The sequence below is a fragment of the Manis javanica genome, chromosome 6 (genome assembly GCF_040802235.1).
Source record: "Manis javanica isolate MJ-LG chromosome 6, MJ_LKY, whole genome shotgun sequence".
NCBI lineage: Eukaryota > Metazoa > Chordata > Mammalia > Pholidota > Manidae > Manis > Manis javanica.
This window is the reverse complement of record NC_133161.1, coordinates 22,053,764-22,079,536: the sequence shown is the minus strand read 5'-3', so window position 1 is coordinate 22,079,536 and position 25,773 is coordinate 22,053,764. Positions and strand designations below refer to the sequence as shown.

The 25,773-nt window shown below is 35.8% G+C and overlaps 1 protein-coding gene across 3 annotated transcripts in view; it reads left to right on the top strand.

Annotated features, from left to right (window-relative positions):
• Positions 1-25,773, top strand: part of AHCYL2 (adenosylhomocysteinase like 2) — a 194,582-nt gene that overhangs the window by 104,475 nt on the left and 64,334 nt on the right. The window lies entirely within an intron of this gene.

The window sequence follows — 25,773 nt, the reverse complement described above, 5'->3', positions numbered from 1 at the left end:
TTGATCTATATTCTATTACTTAATTTGGTCTGTAAGTTCATTTCTCTGGGCTTCAGTTTCCACACCTATGAAACAAATGGTTTGGAATTTCTAAGAAAAATATCTCTGAATTCTAAGGCAATAAAAAGAAAAGTAGAGGGAAAAAAAGTGAAGGAGAGATGTCTTTAAGATTCCATAGTGATTTCAAATAGCACAAGCGGAGAGCTTGTCAACTACTGTGTAATACCTATTAGAGTTAGTATTCTTGCATTAAAAAATTACTGTCAGAGTTTAAAGGTTTAAAATAATCATTTTACTTTGCTTACAGTTTCATATGTTAAGATTATGGGAATAGCTCAGCTGGACAGTTTTCATTTGGAGTCTCTCCTTTTTTGGCCCTGCCCATTTGTAAGTTTTGACTGATAACTAAGTAATAAATTTAAGTAGGTGTTTATATCTAGTTCTTCCCAGGGGGAGGATTATTCAGTGTAGTTAGTACTTCCTAGTGTTGGAAATACAAGTCACTTTTACAAGTTACCCTTATAGATAGAATTAACTAAAAGCATAGCATACAATTCTTTGATACCACCTACCAGAGAGAAAGAAAGAGAAGAGATACATAGGAAGGAAGGGAGCTGGGCAGTGGCAGTAGTGATAGGTTGAGGGGGATGAGTCGCCCCATGAGGATGGAAATGGAGGACTAGTATGTATAAATCATTGATAGCCATAAAAATAAGTACTGTCCCCAAAGGGCTTTTGTAGAATTCAGTTAATTTCTAGGGTGCGAATAACATACTCATGACTCATAAAATGTATTTTGGGTAAGGTAGTGGAAATAAATACAAATTCTACCAATGATACTAAGAATTTACCAATAGTTAGGAAGATTTAGATAGTGCTTGGAGGGAAGAATATTAATGTAAAGGAGACTGGGCTATAAACCAATTAAGTGGTATAGACAATAATTGTATCAGAAATTCATAAGAATGCATTTATATCTAAGCATATAAAGGTAAAGCTTCAGATAAGAAGCAGCAAGCACTTTGAAGTTAGCAGAAAAGTAGGGAAGGAGAAGAAAAAGTAAGTAGAGAGTATATAGGAAGGAGACAGAGAAGTCATTTTAAACTCAGGAAATTGCAGTATAGGGTGGGTCTTACAGGTATTCCTGGTCCTTGTTAATATTATTCATTTTATCAGCTGGTAACAGAGTAACAGAAACCTGTCTTTTCAGCTTCTTCCATGTTGAGTTAACTCAAAAGTAATAGCATGAAGAAATATTTTTGGAAGGGAAAGAAGAGTATTAATAACTCAAGTTTTGAACTTAAGTGACTAGAATAGTAACAGGGAGACTTAATTAAAAAAAATAACAGTGAGTTAAAAATTTAAAGATAGGCAAAACCGAAAGTTTCTGTGATGACTGCCCTTGTACTGTTCACCATGTAAGAACTTATTCACTATGTAAGAATTCGTTCACCATGTAAGAACTTGTTCGTTATGCTTCAGAAGATTGGAGACTGACGAGAATTAGGCTTGAGATGGATTAATGATTGTACATTGAGCGTTGACCCCCCTATACTGAATTTTATTGTTGTTAACAACCATTTGATCAATAAATATGAGAGATGCCCTCTCAAAAAAAAAAAAATTTAAAGATAGGTAATTTGAAAGAAGAAATTATTTAAAATATTTTAAATGATTCCTTTAAAATAGGAGGGAAGAAAAAAAGGTAAGTGAGCATACCAAGAAATTTTGATTAAAAGTTGGGGAACTTTAAATAATCTCAGTCTTCTAAGTAGAAGACGCATTAGCTAAGAGGCTGGGTGGTATATGTGGAATTAGCAAAAGACTTTGAGACTCAGCGGGAAATTCTTCAAGACTTACTGGAAAATTAGGATACACAGATTGGAAAAATGACTTTAGAGTATAATAGCAGCACAAGAATCTACTCTAGAATAAGATATACAGACAGCAGACATTTTTTGGATTTCCTCCATCAGATCCTGGAGGCTTTGTGAGGATATGGAAATATTCAAAGAAGTAAGTTGTTGAGCAAAATTGATGATGAAAATTACTATTAATTTATTGTTTCTCTCTTTCTGCATATTTGAGAACATTGGAGGTTAGCTTTGCTATGTACCCTGTAGACCTAACAAGAGTTAATTATAACCAATTGTTGGATCAGACTGTACTGAACAAATTATTCACTTGCCACCTATTTTGGGGATTCAATGTAAGCATATACAATTGTATTTCACTGTTTCAAAATGTTTCTTACATTTTAAAAAAAGAATTTGTTAGTATATATTTAAAATACATAGATACATAAATCTTCCCTTTCTCCATATTCACCTCTAGTCCCCACAGATAATCACTGTTGTTGACAGCCTCTTGTGCTCCATTCCAGAAAAAAATTGTCGTGTGTGTCTAATATTATATATTACTATATATTACATTATATAGAAGCATATATTAACATATATATCTTGACAGTGTATTGAAACTACATATCTTGAAACCATTTTATTTATGTCCTTGCTCAATCAATTATGTAAAATCCATTCTCTTTTCCTTTGACCTCTGGTCCTCCTTTGTGTGGCGAAGTGTACTTTGGGAATACAAATTCCAAGCACTTGTTTTGTTTTTCTTGTCAATTTTCTATATCACTGCATTCAATTAAAATAGCAAAACATTTTCCTTTTTTAAAGAAAAGTGTGTTTCATTTTAAAAAGAATGAGGGAATAAATGAAAATATTAATCACATTTGTCCATATTCAGTACTCCTCTAAATAGTGTTTTATTAGCCTCTTTCTCTTGTTTTGCATATCCCTACAGTTTCTCCCACTAGAGGGCACTAGGATACTATTTGTTTTTAGTAGACTGTAGTGAATTTAGATTAAAGCTTTCATATTTTTCTTATTTATCTAGCATTGTAGTGGAAATAAAATCTTCATCCTGAGGTCACTCTATGTTTGGCATATGGACAATAGTACCTTCTGTGCTAGTAACTTTGGCTTTGAAGACTATTTTGTGCTAAATGCTTAAAGAAGAAAAGGAAGGAGGGCTTGGAGAAATGAAGAATTTGGAATTTTTGGACCCCAGTTATTACCTGCTCACTCCACAGAAGGTACTAAATCTAAAGGGAACAGGGTTGGAATATGTAGGTCCTTGGGACAGAAGAGACCCATACATATATGCTGAATTAACTTTTGACAAAGAAGCCAAAGTAATTCAGTGGGGAGAGGATATTTGTTTTAATAAATGGTGCTAGAACAATTAGGTATCCATTTTGGGGGAAAGTGAACATTTACCTTTATCTCAGTCCATGTGTAACAACTCAAAATGGATCATAGACTGTAGAAGAAAACAAAGGAGAAACCTCATGACCTTGGGGTAGGCAAAAATTCCTTAATACATAGAAAACAAAAATCCTGAAAGGAAAAGTCTGGATAAATAGAGTTCTCCAAAATTAACTTCTTTTAAAAAGACACAGTTAATAAAAAGACAAACCACACATCTTACTACACTGATGGACAGTGACTGCAATGGGGTATGGGGGTCAACTCAATAATAAGAGTGAGTGTAATAACCACATCGTTTTTCTTGTGAAACCTTCATAAGAGTGTGTATCAATGATACCTTAAAAAAAAAAAGGCAAGCCACAAATATTCACAATACATATACTAGACAAAGGACTGGTATCTGGAATATATAAAGAACTCTTAAAACCCAGTAGTAAGATACACAATCCAATTCTTTAAATGGACAAATGATTTGAACAGACATGCCTCTTTTGGTTGCTGTGTGAATGCCAGTAAGCACATAAGTTGCTAAACACCATGAATCATTAGAGAAACACAAATTTAAACCACAGTGAGATACTGTACACTTGCTAGAATGGCTAAAATTTAAGATAATACCAAGTATTGATATAGATATGAATCAATTGGAATGCTCACACAAAAACCTGTGTACCAATGTTCATGGCAGTTTAATTCATATAGGCCCCAAACTCAAAAAAATATCAAATATCCATCAAGAAGTAAATAGATAAATAAGCCATGGTACATCCATATAAACAGATACTACTTGGCAATAAAAAAGAACAAACTACACATGGATCAATATGGATGAATCTCATAAATAATATGCTAAGTGAAAGAAACTAGACCCAAAAGAGTATATATTTTATGATTCCAGTTACATGACATTTTTAAATGACATTAATCATTTTATAGTGACAAAGCAGATCAGTGATTGCCTAAGGGCTATTGTGGTAGTGGTGAAGAGTCAACTGCACAAGAGAAATAGACAAAATAAATGACTGAGTTGACAGAAATATTGCAAGTTAGGAAGGAAAGAAGGCATAGGCAGCATGTACAAAGGTCCTGCTTTGGAAAAGAAGATTGGTTTTTAGTGGAGTATTGTGAGCAATAGGGTAAACGGGAGATGAAGTTGGAGAGACAAATAAGGGCTTGATGGTCTGGGAAGAGTCAAGTCCTTAAGAACTTGAGGGGGAATGGACTCTAGAGCACAAGGTGAGACCCTTCAGTGAAACATGGGAAGAAGGAGAAGCTGGGGCAAAGGGTAGGCCTTGTGATTGAAATGTGAGAGAGTTTATATCAGATATTTTCCTGTTTCTTAAACATTCATTTTCTTTTTTCTATATAAGATAAGGCTATCACTTGAAAGAGTAGAAGTTTGAGGAGACAAACATGAACTTTTTCCTGAGAGAGGGCAGAGGGAGTATGTAAAGAAACCTCTTGAGATGACCAAAGCATTATTGATACTCATTTGAGTTTTGAGAAGATGAATTTAAAGTGAAACCAGTGAGCTCATATATGATTTTTCTCTTGCAAAATTTAGCTGCTTGGGCCGAAACATAGGACAGATAGATTAGTAGGGATTATCAGGATTGAGGTTTTTCCTAGCAAAAATGAAGGGAGAGAGAAAGAGTGAAATTATTTATGAGTCATTTTCAAGATGGACCAAGAAACTTAGGTTAGAAAAGGAGGGAAGTGAAACTAGGAAGGGGATGATGAATTGTGCAAAAATGATAAGGCCATTTGACAAAAGACACAGAATATTATGAGTTGGGGCTAATTCTACAAATGAAATGATAAAATAGGAGGAAGTGGTGTTAGGGTGACTTTGAGATTTCTGAAATGGAGGTCTATTACTGGTAGAAAATTCAGGAGGAGGAAAAACAGGTTTGGGAGTAATAATGAGCTCCATTTTAGACAGGCTATGTTTGGGAACCCATGGGATATAAAAGTGGAGACGTCCAATAGGCATGTGGATATACAGATATGAGAGGTCTGGGCTATAAATGGAGATTTAGGAGTTGTCAGCACATAGATGATAACAAACATGGTGATGGAAGAGAAGAGCGTCAGAGGGAATTTGTGGGATAAGAGAAGAGGTAGGTGTGTGGTTTCCTTTTTTTCATAACTGGAATGGTTGTGCTGGTGTTGTTTTGTTTATTCCTTCAGTATTCTGTTTCTTTTTCCAAATAAGTCCTAGCAAATACAACATGGAATAGTGGTAAGGAGTTTAAGTCCTGGCTTTGCCACTTTCTACTGTTTGCCTTGAGCTGGTAAAATTTCTGAGCCTCAATTTTCTCATCTGTTAAAAATAACTATATAAAGACAATGAAAAGACAAGCCACAGACTGGAAGAAAACATTTGCAAAAGATAACTTGCCAAATTTGGAAGCAACTAAGATACCTTTAGGAAATGGATGGATAAATAATTCTGTCTAGACAATGGAATATTATTCAGCATTAAGATGAAATGAACTATGAAGTCATGAAAAGACATGGGAGAATCTTAAATGCATATTACTTTGTGAAAGAAGCTAATCTGAAAAGGCTACAGACTGTATGATTGCAACTATATGACATTCTGGAAAAGGCAAAACCATGGAGACAGTAAAAAGGTCAGTGGTTGCCAGCGGTGGGAGTGGGCAGAAAAATAAACAAGTAGAGCGTAGAGGATTTTTAGATCAGTGAAACTATTCTGTACGATAGTATAAATAGTGAAGGATACATGTCATTATACATTTACCACATATGCACGCCCAAGACTAAATCCTATTGTAAGCTATGGACTTTGGGTGATGATAATGTATAACATAGGCTCATTCATTATAACAAATGTACCACTCTGGGGTTAGGTGTTGATAGTACGGGACGCTGTGTTAGGGGGTGGGAGATATATGAGAACGCTCTTGTACTTTATGCTCAATTCTGCTGTAAACCTAAAACTGCTCTAAAAGAGTTTGTTTAGAAAAAAACAGCTGTAATAAGAAACTGCATGGAGACATTAACTCAGGACTACTGGTCTAAACTCAGTATCACTGAGCTAATACTATAGGATTCTTAGGTCTTTATTTTCAGTTTGCTGCTACTTAATGGAAAGGTTTTGCCTCCCTTCTTCACCATCCAGTTTTGTTTTTTTTGCAATGATAGTGAATAATTACAGTCCTTGGGAAGATACGGTTATAGCTTAATGAATGTATAGATATAAATGTCTGGATTTTTATATTGCTAGAGGGAGAAATGATGAGGGAAAACATCCAACCCCATTAATTAAAAGATATTTATTTCACTAAGATAAGGAATGTTTGAATCCCTTTTCAGTTGTATTTTTACATTGTTTACTTTTATACCCAAGTAGCTTTTCAAATAAATACTATCTGTTAATCTACTTTGAGTCCTAGGACCTTCCTCCTCTTTGGTTCCAAAACAATTTCTGAAAAGATCAGAAAGGGTTATTATGGTATACCCATGTATGTGAGTCAGTAGACCTAAGGTGAAGTAAATTGGCTAGCTTCTGGCTTGTGGATACTCTCCCCTCAATTCTTATTTATGCAGATTTTGTGTGTGTGTGTGTGTGTGTCGTTGGGGGGAGAGGGGCAGTTCGGGGGAAATGGCCAAAGTCATTTTTACCAAAAAGAGAATAACATACTTCTGGATGTTTCTTCTGTATATATTCTCACACATCTGTGAAATACCACATATAAAGGAATATTCAATAAAGCATTATCATGGTAATACACAAATAGCAAAGGATAGGAAACCATCTAAATACCCATTGGTAGGGGATTTGTTAAATAAATATTGGTACATCTGCTTAATAGAAAGGTGTGCAGAAGTTAAAGTGAGTGAGCTCTACACATACTGATAGGGAAAATCTTCAAGATAATGTTGAGGGGGGGAAAGGTGTAGCACTGCATGTATGATATGCTACTATTTGGGTAGAAAAATAAACAGTACTCACACACATGTATGTGTTTGTATACCTGCTTTTATGCAAAAGATGTCTCTGGAAGAATGCACAAGGGAGAGAATTTCCCTCTAGAGATGATAATCAGGTCCTGAAGGGAAGTGGTAGAGAAACTTTTCACAATATACCCTTTGTGGCTCTTGAACTTTTTGCAATGAACCTTTGATACCTGGTTAAAAACAAATGAAAAATAAAAAAATAAAATCCAGATTTTAAAAGCCTATCTTTTAGGATTGTCCTGAGGATTAAATGAGTCATCCATATCATCTATTGCAGTGTTGTCTATCTAATATAAGGATATAATAAATGATAGCCTTTGTTCTTGTCCTTTCCCTCAATTCCAGAGTTATTGTTTGGAGGGTTCCCAGGACTAATTTTCTTCACCTAGGCTAAAGTGAATTCGGATTCTCAATCTGAATGGATCTATGACCCCTTGGAAATTGTACATAAAATTTTATGTAAGTATATGCAGATTCTAGACTCTAGATTCTAGAGAGGTGGTCTGTTAACTTTCATCAGATTTTCTAAGGAGGGCCCCATGGCCCTAAAAAAGATGAAATACCAATGTAAGCTATTGTGCTTCTATGTTTCCTTCCACTAGAAAATGTCTCTGCTGTCAGGTAGTTTTCTCCTTATAACTAGGAAGAAACTGCTGTATTTTTCCCTCATAACTTTATCTTTTCTTGTTCAAGTGTTTTCTAGTTATATCATGTTTGGAGCAAGTAACCTCAATCTCCTGATCTCAATTTCTGCCTGTAAAATTAAGTGATTGATCTGGATAAACTCAGAGAATCCCTTCATCTTGAAAATTCTATGGGTTTATCCAGATTTACTATATATGGATGTTAAAAAATTAGAAATTTTGTCATAAGCCAAGAAAAACCCTATATTAGGAATAACCCTTAGATGGAGACCAAAATCTGAAACAAGGAATGAATCTGAAGGGTTTGTGTACACATGTGTGAGAACACATTCAAGCCTTATCCCAAAGGGAATAGCTGTGATTTGCTTTCATACCAGAAATAAAGATACCTTACTAATGATGTAGTGCAGTGTATGATGCTCTGGTGGCTCTTTGAAACAGGGGTGACATCTCTGTAAAACCTCTCAAGGACTTTGCTCTTTTTCCGGTTAAAGGAGAAAGGTAGACATAGTCCTGTGAGCTATAGTTCTGTACTAATAAGAATTGCCTTGAACATTGTGATGATTATCTGATTGTTACTGGCTGATTTTCATAAATTAGAATTATGACCTACTAGTCTAACTTCAGCCTGAGCATTTTAACTCAGTTGTACATTTGATTATTCACACTGTTGTACACTAGGAGCATTTGTTCCAAATCTATATGGAGGTCAACTGTGTTAACTTTGTTGTTTCAAAGGTTTTATAGGGAATGGGATTCTTGATTTACAAGGTAGTTGAGGATTAAGAGTTCACTCAACAAGCATGTAAGAATAAGGGCCTTTCAGATAAAGAGTGCAGAGGTACCAGATTCTTTGGGTCTTAACTCTGCCTCTTATTTGCCGTGTTGTTACTTAACCTAACCATATTTCACTTTTCTCAGTTGTAAAATGGTGATAATAAAGGCACCTACCTCATAGGTTATTATAAAGATTAAATGAGATAATACAAGTCAAAAATACATAGTATCTGGAATATAGAGGAACTCAAGAAATGTAGTCCCTTTTTTCCTATTGTTGTTAAAGGCATGGAGATGTAAAACCTCATGACAATTTTGGAGATTTAAAGAATTACACTTCTAATTTCTTAAAAACCCAATTCTAATATTATTTCCCCAGTGAAGCCTTCCCAAATCCCACACTGTTCAGCTATGTTCCTGCAGCTCTTTGGTTGTTACAGAAATCTCTCTCACTGCTCAACTATTAGGCCTTTCATTGTAGAAGCTGTACATTTTCAACAAATATATATTGAATATCTGTATATCAAACATTATGTTAGATGAACAAACAGATAAAGTCCATGCCCTTTTGAAGCTTAAGTTTTAGAATGGGAAAACAAAAGAAGTAATTACACATAATGGTAAGTAATTGAAGAAAATAAAGTAAGATAATGCGTTCAGAGTGACAGGGGCTGGGCCAGACAGAATGATCAGCGAAGGCCTTGAAGAGGTGACATTTGAGTTGAGACCTGAAGGATAAACTCCTTGGATTGTGTATACCACTTTCTATACATCTACTCCACCCACTTACTAGTTGTGTTACTGGTCATTTCTTTCAGGTTACTATAGAATGGTAATTGCTGAATTAGCTTATACAGCATTCCATGTTTATTTTTGTTTGGCTATAGCTCTTCTGCTTTCCTTCTTTCCGCAAGAGTGAGCTCTTGAGCTGACTTTTTTTAATCTAGTGAGACCTTTATAATTTATATGTCCATGTTTTAATTTGATACACAGGATTTTATAAACAGAGTACTCCCATCCCTAGACATTCCTCTTGGGTATATGTGCTGTCCATTTCTTCTTTGTGTTCTCTCAGTAGGTAGTCAGTTTGAATCAAGCTTCACTGTAAGCACTAGGGATATGTTAGTCATCAACAGATGATCTGGGAATTCTTAACAGTAGTGAGTTCAGAGATTTCCCAGATATTATTGACAAAAGTAAAAACTTATACTGAAGAGAATCTAGTCCTCCCAGAGCTGAGTCGCACCTGGGAAAATGTCATCCTCTCTTCTTGCCATGTGTTTGTAGCACAATGATGACCTTCAAATCACCCTTCTTTTGAGAGCTAACCTATTCTGTTATCCTACAGTTTGAATATCCTTGATAATTTTGAGGGCTACTTTAAGGAAATGGACCGTTTGTTGCACCTGGTTAATCAGAGCAATAAGATTCAGTTTCTTGAAGGGCCTCATTGGAGGGGTGGGTCACAGTGCATTGTCTATAAAGAGACTAGGTTCCCTGGCTTCCACATTGAGGTGTGTAACAAGTAGATAAGCAATTGAATAGACACGTTGGTTATCAGAATTAAGAGCCAGTTGTCTCTCAAGATTACTTGTTGGTTATCAGAATTAAGAGCCAGTTGTCTCTCAAGATTACATTGTTGCATAAATCCCATACCAAGGATCTCTTTCTGAATGCCATGCCCTCTATTGTTTTCTTCACAGGAAAGAATGAAAGGAAAGCAAAGCAGGCCAGAATCAGGTCTTAACCATTGGATCTCTGGGCTTTGGATGCAGGGGCTGCATTGTTTTTCTGTAGGTTTGGGATTCTCACAGAGAAGCGTCATGGATTTTTTTGTTTCCTCCTTGTCAGGTATCTATCTGAATCAGAATTAAAAGAGATTTCTTCTTATTTTTAGAAAACAGGCCCCTTTACAGTCTATCAATTATTTCAACATTTATAGCTCCTAAGTAGACTCTACTGCTAATTCTAAAGGTTTATCTTTCTGTTCTATTCACTTTATTCATCTGTGGTTTCTGGAAGAGTTCAGGGTGACTATCATTTAATGGTGATTTGGAATCATTTTTGTTTTGAGTCCTTCTTTATGTTGTGTAATACATTTTAAAGAGTTCATCTTGCTTCTGTTGAAAATACTCAGTTCCTTTTTCTTCAACTATAAATGATTAGTCTCAAATGATGCTTTAAGTAGACTAACACCATAATATTATTTAGAAATATTCTGTTGCATAAGACAAAATAAAGTAAATTATTATCAATTATAAGTCTGAGGAAAACACAGATTTCATATATTTTCATTTTTTATTTATAAATTTTCTCAAGTTCTTGGGGTAGAGTCTTCTATGAGTTTGGAGAACTCTGACATGTTAGTTTAACCTTCCTCAGTATCTTTAGATATAGATGATACAGCTGTGGGTTAGAAAAAGTGAGTCTTCTAATCTCTTTTTTAAAAGCAAGTGATTCATCCTTAAATATAAAAAATAAATTTCTTTCATTTTAGAATATTTAGAATATTAAATTCTAAAATGGTAACAGTTTTAAATTAATAATTTTAATGTAGAAAACGAAAAAAATTTAGATATTATTTTGAAACAAGTCACCAATGTGTATTTATTAATTGTTTCTACATAAGAACAAGGAAATCTTTGGGATTTAAAAATAACAATTTAGTAGATTATAGCAGGTATAATTGAAAATAGACATTAGGAGCATAGTAGAAATAATAAGCTGAAAACATTTTTATTTATACAACAAACCAGTCTCCTTGGTAAATTTTAGAAAACACAAAAATACAGAAGTAGATATCCTATTAGCCAGTACAGTGATGACATCATTACACATTATATAGCCTCTGGGAGACTCAATTCTACATCCTGAGAGAATGAAAAATGAAAAAGACAAATAATACTTTAGTATTATTTTGAAAATACTTCTGATTTTAAAGACTTCCTGTGTAAAAGGGGACAGTAAAAAGAAGGAAATCTCAACCATTGATGGTAGAGGTTATGGAAGTTTGTGAGGATGAAGAGAGGACCTTTCTGAGATACCCATTTGCAGGCAAAAACTCATGTCTTCTTTCTTCACAAAGCCTTTCTTAATCCCCAGATGTCCCCATGGTCTCCCAGTATCTCTTAAAGCAATGTTCTCAAAATGTGGTCCATGGATTCCTGTCCGGTCCCTGATACTTGTTCACAGGGTGTGTGAGATCAAAGCTGTTTTCCTAATAATATCCAAATGTTATTTGTCTTTGCCATTGTGTTGACATTTGCACTAAAGTTACATAAGCAACAGTGAATAAAACTGCTAGCACCTTACCATGCATTAAGGCAGTGTTCTTCATTGCTATGCACTACAGTTAATTTTTTTTCCAGTTTCACTTAAGAATGTCTTTGATGAAGCAGTTAAAATTATTAATTCATTAGATATCAGCCTTAGCATACAATTTTTTCTTTCTTTTTTTGAAATGGAAAAAACATATAAAGCACTTTTGCATGCTGAAGTATATGATTGTCTTCAGGGAAAGCACTCATGTTTGGGGCTGCAAACTTAACTAGCCTCTTCTGTTTTTTGGAGGGGTGACTGTGGTCTTCATGAAGGAATTTTATTTTGGGGTTAGTCGGAAGGGAGACTAATTCCTGTCCTTCACCTCTATGAAGAGGCTCAACATTGTTCTAAGATGGCTGTGCCCCACAAATCAAAAATAGCAACATATCCTTCCAAAGAGCAGGTCTATCTGGTATTACCCACAGTGCCCTTCCAGTACTTTTGGGCATTGGGAGACTGGGCTGTCTGCAGCCACAAATATGCCTTCAATAGAAGTACCGTGGGAGAATCAGGTCCCCACGCCGCTACAGCACTGATGCATTCCTCCAAGCCAGCCAAAGGGTAGGGTGTTTTGTTGTGTTTTCTTAAGACTTACATATGCTTATTTATTTACTTATTTTTTTGAAGTATATTTGACATTTAATATTAGTTTCAGGTGTACAACATAATCATTCAACAATTATATTCATTATGATATGCTCACCACAATAAGTATAGTTTCCATCTGTCACCATACCAAGTTATTACGGTATTATTGACCAGTCTCTGTGCTGTACTTTTCATCCCTGGGACTAATTTATTTTATAACTGGAAGTTTATGCTTCTTCATCCTCTTCATCTATTTTGCCTGTCCCCTCACCCTTTTCCCCTCTGGCAACCAGTTTGTTCTCTATATTTAAGAATCTGTTTCTGTTTTGTTTGCTCATTTGCTTTGTTTTTTAGATTCCAAATATAAGTGAAATCATATGATGTTTGTCTTCCTCTGTCTGACATATTTCACTTAACATAACACCCTCTGGGTGCATCTGTTGTTAGCCTCTTCTATTTTATGGAATAGCAATTCTACCTGAAAGAACAACTGGCAGATAAACTGTAATTACTCAGACTTAGGCATTTGGCAGACATTTCCTTGAAAATGAGCAGAGTGGACCTATCACTTCAAGGAAAATGGGCAGTATTTATTATCAATGATAATGGTCAGGCTTTTAAATTAAAATTAGAATTTTAGAAAACTCAAATCTGCTACTATGTGTTGATAGCTTCCAGTCAACCTGCCTCCAGTGTAGATCTCTTATTTGAGCTCCAGACTTCCATATCTACCTGCCTGCTCTCTGTGTCCATGTAAATGTTTCATAAATGTTCTAGACTTAACATATCCACAGTGGAACTTTTGATTTTTCCCATAAAACTTTGTCTCTTTCACGCCATCCAAATTTTCCTCAGCTCAGTAAATCACCTTCAGACTAACTGTTCAAACTAGAATTGGAAATGATTCTTTTTTTCTCACCTCCTATATCCAATCTATTAGCAGGTCTTCTGAATTGTGCTTTCAAAATTACCTCAGGTCTGCTTTTATCTATCTTCATTGCTATCAGCCTATTCCAGGTTAGCATTGTCTTTCACTTGATCTACTACATTAATTGCTCTTCCCTTCCTGCCTTAATATAATACATTTTCCACATACTCTTAGAATAAAATCTAAAATCTTTGTCTTGGCTTATAGGGCCCATCATGTTTGGACCTTTGCCTGTCTTTGCAACCTCATTCTTCCTTTCATTCACAATTCTCACCACACAAATTGTCTTCCCATTCCTTAAACATGCTAAGGTCTTTCTCATATTGGACTCTGTAACTACTGTTTCCTTCCTTTCACATAGGAAGCCTTCTCTCTTCCTTCTGGTCCTGGCTCAAGTGTTATTGCCTTAAAAAAGCCTCCCTTGATCATTCTATTAAATAGTTTTCTTCCATTTATACTTTAACCTCTTAGTCATTTCCTTTATAGCATTTACTGTAAATTTAACTATTTCATTGATTTGTTTATTATTTTTGGTCTATCTCCCTTATTAGAAAAAGTGAATAATTCTAGATATGTTGAGTGGATGTGCCTACAGGAACATCTTAGAGTAAAGCCCTCTAGTAGGTCATTGTCCATTTAGAACTGAAGCTCAGAGAGGTATTAGACACAGGGTTTTGGAAGTTATCTGCACATTAATAATAAATGTAGCCATGGCTATGGGTAAGAGAATGTTTTGAGTGGAGAGGAAATAAAAATTAGAATCTTCAAGTACACCTGTATTTAAGGAATTAGAAGTGAGAAAAAAGCTACAAAGGAAACTGAGAAGGAAAAGTGTCTTGAAGGTGAAAGAAGAGATAGGTATAATGCCAGGAAAGGCAAGGGATGGGACTGTTTCAAAGACAAGGTATTAAGAGTGTCAAAAACCTGTAAACTGAGAAGCCTTCATTTAGCAACAAGGACATCATGATCATGGCACAAATGGCTTCAGTGGATTGGCAGGAGGCAGATTAGTAGATTGAGGAGTGAATGCAAAGTAAAGAATTGGGGATTTAGTGAGTTTAGAAAGACACAAGTTTTGCTCTGAATGCAAGTCCAGAGAACAGTAGCTGAAAGAGGAAGGTGGTAGATTTATTTATTTGGGGAATGGGAGAAACCTGAACGTATTCTGTGCTGATGTGAAGAACTCAGTAGAGGATGAAAGGTTGAAGAAGCAGTAGTGGGAATAATTGATAGGCCACAGTGCCTGAGAAGGAAAGATAATTTGATCCAGAGTGCTGGTTGGAGGGATTGATTTAGAGTATTAGTGTACTCAGGCTACCGTAACAAAATACCACAGACTGGGTGGCTTAAACAACACAATTTCATTTTCTCATGTTTCTGGGTGTAGAAGTCCAAGATCAAGGGGATGTCAGGGTTGGTTTCTGATGAGGCTCTCTTTCTGGTTTATAGATGGCTGTCTTTTCCTGTGTTCTCACATTGCCTTTCCTCTGTGTGCTATGGGAAGAGATTGCTGGCTGGTGCCTCTTCTTTTTCCTATGAAGACAATAATCCCATGAGATTAGGACCCCACTCTTAATGACCGTATTTAACCTATTATTTCCCTAAAGGCCCTATTTCCAAATGCAGTCACATTGGGAGTTAGAGCTTCAGCATATGAATTTGGGGAGATAGGATTTACTCCTTAACAAATGAGAAGAGGGAATCCTCTTCCATTAAAACAAAAAGGAGGTAAGAAGAAAATGTGGGTAAGATTGTAGACTTTGGTGTCAAGAAGTTTAAGAAATTTTTCCATCTAATGGGTTTAGTTTTCCCTGTGAAATAGGAGTATAACTAATGTACTAAGAGAAGGGATAGATGTTATAGTTGGACATTTCAGAAGAGTAAAGAACATTTGACAGCTAGTATGGAGATGGGAAGAAAGTGCTGAGTAGGGGAATATGACAGAATTACTAGGTTGTATTAACTTATCTGTGTACCTGGGTAGTTTCAGCGTCAGAACAACCCAGCACAGGCATGGTTATTTGATAATGGTAGTCTTGCATGTCTGAATATGGCCCTATAAATCTTCATTGTGTAAGACCTTAGGCAACCAGGTTTAGATTCCTGTTAACACTACAATGTCAGCATTACTTTAAGAAGACAGAATGCTCTTCCCCTTTCTCTGTCACTGGTAGACTTGGCAGAAGATTTAACTAGAGCATTTTATCTTGAAGATAATTGCACTTAGAGGCAAAATTGAGGTGATTTATGGACCTCAGGAGGTATTTGTGGCACCTGCAGGCAAGAATTAGCTCTTAACCTTTAAAATTAGAGCAAATTTGCCTTGGAATCATTCAGTCAACAGCATAGTCAAAACCCATTATTTTTTTTGAAGTATCACTGATATATAATCTTATGTTAGTTTCAAATGTATAACACAGTGGTTCAACAGTTACCTATATTATTAAATCCTCACCCCTTGTAGGGCGGTTATTATCAATGTAGTAAGATGTTACAGAATCATTAACTGTATTCTCCAAGCTGTACTACCGTACCTGTGATCAACTTATATTGTGATTATGAATGATTGTGCTCCTTTATCCCATTTCCCCTCTCCTCCTTCCTGAATCCCTCTCCTTTGGTAACCACTAGTTCCTTCTTAATGTCTATGAGTCTACTGCTATTTTGTTTCTTCTGTTTTGCTTTGTTTTTATACTCCACAAATAAGTGAAATCATTTGGTATTTGTCTTTCTCTGCCTGGCTTATTTCACTGAGCATAACACCCTCTAGATCCATCCTTGTTGTTGCAAATGGTAGTATTTCTTTTCTTATGGGGGACTAATACTCCATTATGTATATGTACCACATCTTCTTTATCCATTCATCTATTGATGGGCACTTAGGTTGCTTCTATATCTTGGCTATTGCAAATAATGCAGCAGTAAACATAGGGGTGCATATATCTTTTCAAATCAGGGATTTTGTTTTCTTTGGGTGATTCTTAGGAGTGGAATTAGTGGATCACATGGTATTTCTATTTTTAGTTTTTTGAGGACCCTCCATATTGCTTTCCACAACGATTGCACCAATTAACATTCCCACCAGCAGGTTCCCATTTCTCTGCATCCTTGCCAGCACTTGCTATTTCTTGTCTTTTGGATAGTGGCCATCCTAACTGGTGTGAGATGGTAACTCATTGTGGTTTTATTTCCATTTCTCTGATGATTAGTGATGTGGAGCATCTTTTCATGTGCCTGTTGGCCATTTGTATTTCTTCTTTGTCTGTTCAGGTCCTCCACCCATTTCTTAGTGGACTTAATTGTTTTTTTGCATGTTGAGGCATATGAGTTCTTTAAATATTTTGGATGTTAACTCCTTATCATGTGAGTCATTTATGAACATATTCTCCCATACTGTAGGGTGCCTTTTTGTTCTGCTGATGATGTTCTTTGTTGTACAGAAGCTTTTTAGTTTGATGTAGTCCCATTTGTTCGTTTTTTATTTTGTTTCCCTCTCCTGAGGAGCTGTGTCCAGGAAAAAGTGGCTCATGCTTATTTATATTCAAGAGATTTTTGCCTATGTTGTTTTCTAAGATTTTTATGGTTTCATGACTTACATTCAGGTCTTTGATCCATTTCGAGTTTACTTTTGTGTATGGGGTTAAACAATAATACAGTTTCATTCTCTTGCATGTAACTGTCCAGTTTTGCCAACACCACTTGTTGCAGAGGCTGTCATTTCCCCATTATATGTCCAAAGCTCCTTTATTGTATATTAATTGACCATATATGGTTGGGTTTATATCTGGGCTCTCTATCTTATTCCATTGATCTATGGCTCTGTTCTTGTGCCAGTACCAAATTGTCTTGATTACTGTGGCTTTGTAGTAGAGCTTGAAGTTGGGGAGCGCAGTCTCCCCCACTTTACTCTTCCTTCTAAGGATTATTTTGGCTATTTGGGATCTTTTGTGGTTCCATATGAATTTTAGAACTATTTGTTCTAATTCATTGACTGACTTTGTGGGTAGCTGATTTAATTTTGCTTTTGGTTAGTAATTAATTGGTCTGCTTCCTTTACTATAGTTTTATTTTCTCTGGTGAAAGCCATTTAGCTTTAGGAACATTTCCATCTAGAGCAGTCCCTTTAAAATACACTGTAGAGGTGGTTTGTGGGAGGTAAATTCCCTCAAGTTTTGCTCACCTGGAAATTGTTTAATCCCTCCAAATTTAAATGATAATCTTTTTGAATAGAGTATTCTTGGTTCGAGGCCCTTCTGCTTCATTGCATTAAATATATCATGCCACTCCCTTCTGACCTGTAAGGTTTCTGTTGAGAAGTCTGATGATAGCCTGATGAGTTTTCTCTTGTAGGTGATCTTTTTTCTCTCTCTGGCTGCTTTTTATAGTCTGTCCTTGTCCTTGATCTTTGCCATTTTAATTATTATATGTCTTGGTGTTGTCCTCCTTAGGTCCCTTGTGTTGGAAGATCTGTGCGCTTCTATTGCCTGAGACACTATTTCCTTCCCCAGATTCGGGAAGTTTTCAGCAATTATTTCTTCAAAGACACTTTCCCTTTTTCTCTCTCTTCTTCTGGTATCCCTATAATGCTAATATTGTTCCATTTGGATTGTTCACACAGTTCTCTTAATGTTCTTTCATTCCTAGAGATCCTTTTTTCTCTCTCTGCCTCAGCTTTTTTGGTATTCCTGTTCTCTAATGTCTATTCCATTTACCGTCTCCTCCACTTCATGTAATCTGCTTTTAAATCCCTCCATTGTATGTTTCATTTCAGCTACTGTATTTTTCAAGGTGTCTTTCTCCCTCTTGAATTCATCCCATAGCTCTTGAATATTTTTCTGTATCTCCATTAGCATGCTTATGACTTACTTTGAATTCTTTTTCAGGAAGATTGGGAAGTTCAGTTTCACTGAGCCCTCTTTCTGATGTTTGAGGGGTTTTGGATTGAACAAGGTTCTTCTGCCTTTTCATAATCCCTTTTCTGTGAGATATTTTCTTTTCCCAGATGAAGGCTGGGTGGTGTATTCTTATTTCTGGTCACTCTTTTAGGATCAGTTGTATTTGCTATATTTTCATATTACATGTAGTTTTGGGAATTTTCTGCCTCACCTCTCACACCACCACCTTTTTTCCACCTCTCCTGTCCTTTCCTTTTTATTCATATATTCATAATCTGGGAGTCCATACTTTAACCATCTCCAAGACTGACCTAAAAATTGCTCTCATTTCTTTCAGTCACATTTTCCCTCAAAAGCATCTTCCTGAAGCATATTTTTATCATATCGTTCTGCAAAGGTGTTACTGCCCCACTTAGAAACTTTCAGTGGCTGTTCGTTGTTTATTTTGAAATTATTATAAACCAGTTATCTCTCAATCCTTCTCAATTCTTCTACAGCCCTGATGTTATCATATAATAATACATTGTTGGGTATGTGTGGAGAGTCTCTTTAGTTTTGAATTCCCTCATCTTATTACTTTCCTCTGTAAAGCTGCCTGCCATCTATTCCTTCTTCTTTCTTTCTGTAACAAAGGAAGAAGTATTCCTAATTTTAAAAACAGTTTTTCTACATGTGCCCTGTTCTCCACTTATATCCTATTTTCTCTTATTTTCTGATACTTAAAAAAAGTTTAATTTACCCCACGGTTGTCAGATTTGTCCAAAACAACAGAATACACAGTTAGATTTGAGATTCAGATATCAACAAATAATTTTTAGTATGAGCATATTCCATGCAAAATTTGGGACACAGTTTTGCTGAAAAATTATTTGTTTGTCTGAAATTCAAATATAACTGGGCATCCTGAATTTTATCTGGAAACCCTATTCACCTCTCTTCCTCCTTTATTTACACTGTTACACACATACACTTTCATCCTTCCTCTGTGTTGGATCATTTCTTTCAGAGTTCAGTCAAGCTCTAGTAACTTGTTAAAGAAAACATACACGTGCGCACACACACACACAGACATACACAGAGACACAAACTTCCTTTCATTTGTAGTCCCTTTTTAATTATTTACATATCTCTTGTTCTGCTTCACAACCCAGTTTTCCAAAAGACTTACCTGGTCAAACTGTCTCTCCTACTTAACCTCCCAGTCATTATGTAGTTTTCTCTAATCCTGCTTTCACTCCTCCAAGTCACCAAAACCTCCATGTTGCCAAGTCCTAAAAACTATTTTCATTTGTCATATTAACTAAACTCAACAGTATTTGAAATAGCTGATCACTCTTACTTTCTTGAAGTAGTCCCTTTTCTTGATTGCAATGACACCATTCTCTTTGGATTTTCCTCTTACTTTTCTGATGGCTGCTTTTCACGTTTCAGTTGCTGGCTTTCCTGTTTGTTGACTTTTTCCCCCTCTCTGGGCAATATTACCTATTCCCATGGTTTTATAAATCTGTGTATACAAGGACTTAGTTATAGAAATAGATGAAATCAGTAATTCTAATTTTGTTTCCAGCCTAGACTTTCCTCTGAGCTCCAGACCCCATATTCAATTGCTATTTCAACTCCACTTGCATATCTCAATAGACATCTTAAATTAACATGACTATAATTGCAGACTTGATATTCCTCCCATATTTATTTTCCCCCTATTCCTCCCTATTTTAATGAATGGCATCCCTATTTAACCAATAGCTTAAGCCAAAAACCTGACAGTCATTCCTGACATCTTCCCCAGCTTTTACAGTTAGTCTGTTACCAAGTCCTGTTGATTCAACCACCAAAATATGTCTCAAATCTATTTAATACTATCTTCCTAATCCAAGCTCCCATCATCTCTCATATATTTCATTGACCCCCTAACTAGTCTTAGTTCCACTCATGTTCATTGCTTCTTCTCATTACAGCAGCCACAGTGATCTTTTAAAACACATTAATCCTGAGTAGCTTCTCATTATTCTTCAAATAAAATTAAAACTTTTCTATATCCTGCAAACCTTACATGGTCAGTCCATGACCACCTCTCCCGTCACATCTCTTACTACTCTCTCTGTCATTGATAGTGCTGTAATTATACAGAGTAAAGATATGGTGAAAAAAATGTAATCTTATTCCCCAGCACTTTTTAAAATATGAGTCATTATAATGTGCAGAATTTAAAATATTATGAGAACATTGTTAACCAAGCCTGAGCATGCATTAGTAGTTAACTGAAAATGATTGTGCTATTTAAGACCAAACACCTAAGGCTCCCCAGCCCCTTAAAATTTCAGAGCCTTCTTGATTTAATTTTCTATGACTGAAAACAATACATATGTATTGACTTACAGTTCTAGAGGCAGAAGTCCAAAATGGGTCCCAGTGGACTAAAATCAAGATGTCAGCAGGGCTAAATTCCTTCTGGAGGCTTTAGAAAATCCATTTCTTGTCTTTTCCAACTTGTAGAAGTAGCTGGTATTCCTTGGCTTTTGGCCACTTCTTCCATCCTGAAACCCAGCATTGTAGTACTTTCAAATCTCCCTGGCTCTGACTCTTCTGCCTTCCTGTTCCAATTGTAAGAAACCTTTTAATTACTTTAGGCCCACTTGGATAATTGAGCATACATTCCCCATCTCAAGGTCAACAAATTAGCCACCTTAATTCCATCTGTATAGCCTTACTTATACTATGTATTCACAGGCTATAGCGATTAGGACATAGTCTCTTAGGAGGTGCATTGTTCTGTCTACCACATATTATTTTTTCTTTCTTTTTTTACAAGAGCAGTACATTCTCATTCCAGAAAAATTAGAAAAAATATTAGCAATTCAGGAGCTGTTTAGGCACTTAATGTGAATAGAGGCACTTAGTTGATATTGATTAAAAAAAGGGTCTCAATACCAAAGGCATTTAAAGTACTCCAAAAGTCACAAACAAGAAAAGTATCACCTCCCAAATAAAATCAATGGAGAAAGGATACTATAAGACTTTGGGTAAGGAGTTTCTCTAGCTCTTTGCTTCTTTATCCTTAAAACAAAGAAATTGAATTAGCTGTCTTTAAAATTATAATCTTTATTAATATATAAAGTTGGTGTCTCTATTCTACTAAAAATTAGTCAAAAGAGATGAATAGATAATACCATGAGAAAAAAAATTGTAACTGTGAGGTGATAGATGTTAACTAAACTTACTGCAGAGTTGATAGATGTTAAGTAAAATTACTGCAATCAGTTTGCAATTTTTTCATGTATCAACTCATTATATTGGACACCTTATACTAATACAATGCTATATGTAAATTATATCTCAATAAAACTCTGGGGTTCTAAAAATTAATAAAAAGATTAACAGATAATATACAGGTTTTTTTATTTTTATTTTTTAATCTGGTGAATGCATAGTTTTAGTCTAGGATTCAGTCAGCTACTGTTTGCCAGTGTCATGAAAGACAAGGAAAGACTGAGGATACATTATAGATTGGAAGAGACTAAGGAGACGTGACAGCTAATACAGTATGGGACCCTGGGTTGGATCCTGGACCTGAAAAAAGACAGTAGTAAAAAAACTTGTGAGATCCAAATAAAGTCTACAGTTTATTTAATAGTATTTCATCAGTGTTAATTTCTTACTTTTGATAATTATCCTGATTTCTAAGATGTTAATATTAGAGGAACTTGAGTGAAGTCTATATGGGAAGTCTCTGCATTATCTTTGCAAAAGTTCGTATGTCTAAAATTATTTCAAAATAAAAAATTTAAAGGCAATGGGGGGATTAAAGATGGTGGCATGAGAAGCAAGACAGAAACCTCCTCCCAAAACTACATATAATATGAAAATATAGCAAATACAACTAATCCTGAAAGAGCAACAGAAAAGAAGACAATGACAGACTGCCTACATCAGGACGAAAGAGAATATCTCATGGAAAAGGGTAAGGTAGCAAAGCCACTGGAAGCAAATGCAAATTTATATCAACTACCCCAAAAGTCAGTCAAGGGATACTCAAAGAGTACAGAATATGACACCTAATATATAAAGAATGGAGGAGGAAGAAAAAGAAGGGAGGAAAAAAAAGAACCTTTAGATTGTATTTAAAATAGCATACTAAGTGAGTTAAGTTAGACTGCTAGATAGTAAAGAAGCTACCCTTGAACCTTTGGTGATCACGAATATAAAGCCTGCAATAGCAATAAGTACATATCTAACAATAATCACCCTAAATCTAAATGCTGCCTGCAAGAGACTCACTTCAATCCCAGAGACATACACACACTAAAAGTGAAGGGATGGAAAAGATATTTCATGGAAATAATAGGAAAAAAAAAAGCAGTTGTGGTACTTGTATCAGACAAAATAGACTTCAAAACAAAGAAAGGAACAAGAGACAAAGAAGGGCATTATATAATGATAAAGGGGTCAGTCCAGCAAGAGGATATAACCATTATAAATATCTATGCACCCAAGATAGGAGCACCCAAATATGTATAACAAATACTAACAAAATTAAAGGGGGAAATAGAATGCAATGCATTCATTTTAGGACATGTCAACACACCATTCTCTCCAAAGGACAGATCAACCAGGCAGAAAGTAAGTAAGGAGACAGAGGCACTGAACAACACATTAGGGCAGTTGGACCTAGCAGACATATAGAGAACACTCCACCCAAATCAGCAAGATACACATTCTTATTAAGAGCACATGGAGCATTTTCCAGAATATATCTTATATTAGGCCACAAAAAGAGCCTCAGTAAATTCAGAAGGATTGAAATTGTACCAACCAACTTCTCAGACCACAAAGGTATGAAACTAGAAATAAATTATGCAAAGAAAATGAAAAAGCCCACAAACATATGGAGGCTTAACAACATGCTCCTAAATAATCAATGGATCAATGACCAAATAAAAACAGAGATCAAGCAATATATGGAGACAAATGAAAACAATAACTCAACACTGCAACATCTATGGGATGCAGCAAAGGCCATGCTAAGAGGGAAGTATATTGCAATACAAGCCTACCTCAGGAAAGAAGAACAATCCCATATGAACAGTCTAAACTCACAATTAATGAAACTAGAAAAAGAACAAATGAGATCCAAAGTCAGGCAAAGGAGGGACATAATAAAGATCAGAGCATAAATAAATAAAATAGAGAATAAAACAATAGAAAGAATCAATGAAAGCAGGAGCTGGTTCTTTAAGAAAAAAACAAAATAGATAACCCCTAGCCAGACTTCTCAAGAAAAAAAGAGAGTCTACACACATAAATAGAATCAGAAATGAGAAAGGAAATATCACTACAGACACCACAGAAATACAAAGAATTATTAGAGAATACTGTGAAAAGTTATATGCTAACAAATTGGATAACCTGGAAGAAATGGACAACTTTCTAGAAAAATACAACCTTCCAAGATTGACCTAGGAAGAAACAGAAAATCCGAACAGGCCAAATGCCAGCAATAAAACTGAATTGATAACAGAAAACTACCTAAGAACAAACTTCCTGGACCAGATGTCTTCACTGCTGAATTTTTTTTTTTCGGTATCATTAACCTACAATTACATGAGGAACATTATGTTTACTAGACTCCCCCATCATCAAGTCCCCCCCCCCCATAAACCCCATTACAGTCACTGTCCATCAGTGTAGTAAGGTGCTGTAGAATCACTACTTGTCTTCTCTGTGTTGCACAGCCCTCCCCATGCCCCCTGCCCCACATTATACATGTTAATCATAATCCCCCTTTCTTTCCCACCCTTATCCCTCCCTTCCCACCCATGCTTCCCATTCCCTTTCCCTTTGGTAACTGTTAGTCCATTCTTGGGTTCTGTGATTCTACTGCTGTTTTGCTCCTTCAGTTTTTCCTCTGTTCATATACTCCAAAGATGAGTGAAATCATTTGGTACTTGTCTTTCTCCATCTGGCTTACTTCACTGAGCATAATACCCTCTAGCTCCATCCATGTTGTTGCAAATGGGAGGATTTCTTTTCTTCTTATGGCTGAATAATAGTCCATTGTGTATATATACCACATCTTCTTATCCATTTATCTACTGTTGGACACTTAGGATGCTTCCATTTCTTGGCTATTGTAAATAGTGCTGCGATAAACATAGGGGTGCATATGTCTTTTTCAAACTGGGATGCTGCATTCTTAGGGTAAATTCCTAGAAGCGGAATTCCTGGGTCAAGTGGTATTCCTATTTTGAGCTTTTTGAGAACCTCCATACTGCTTTTGACAGTGGTTGAACTAATTTACATCCCCACCAGCAGTGTAGGAGGGTTCCCCTTTCTCCACAACCTCACCAACATTTGTTGTTGTTTGTCTTTTGGGTGGTGGTGATCCTTACTGGTGTGAGGTGATATCTCATTGTGGTTTTAATTTGCATTTCTCTGATGACTAGCGATGTGGAGCATCTTTTCATGTGTCTGTTGACCATCTGAATTTCCTCTTTGGAGAACTGTTCAGCTCCTCTGCCCATTTTTTTAATTGTATTATTTGCTTTTTGTTTGTTGAGGTGCATGAACTATTTATATAATTTGGATTTCAACCCCTTATTGGATATGTCATTTATGAATATATTCTCCCATACTGTAAGATGTCTTTTTGTTCTACTGATGGTGTCCTTTGCTGTACAGAAGCTTTTCAGCTTGTATAGTCCCACTTGTTCATTTTTGCTTTTGTTTCCCTTGCCTGGGGAGATATGTTCATGAAGAAGTCGCTCATGTTTATGTCCAAGAGATTTTTGCCTATATTTTTTTCTTAGAGTTTTATGGTTTCATGACTTACATTCAGGTCTTTGATCCATTTTGAGTTTACTTTCGTGTATGGGGTTAGACAATGATCCAGTTTCATTCTGTTACATGTAGCTGTCCCGTTTTACCAACGCCAGCTGTTGAGGAGGCTGTCATTTTCCCATTGTATTTCCATGGCTCCTTTATCATATATTAATGGACCATATATGTTTGGGTTAATGTCTGGAGTCTCTATTCTGTTCCACTGGTCTGTGGCTCTGTTCTTGTGCCAGTACCAAATTGTCTTGATTACTGTGGTTTGTAGTAGAACTTGAAGTTGGGAAGCGAGATGACCACTGCTTTATTCTTCCTTCTCAGGACTGCTTTGGCTATTCAGAGTCTTTTGTGGTTCCATATGAATTTTAAAACTCTTTGTTCCAGTTCATTGAAGAATGTTGTTGGTATTTTGATAGGCATTGCATTGAATCTGTAGATTGCTTTAGGGAGGATGGCTATTTTGATTATATTAATTCTTCCTTGGCAAGAGCATGAAATGAGTTTCCATTTGTTATGGTCCTCTTTAA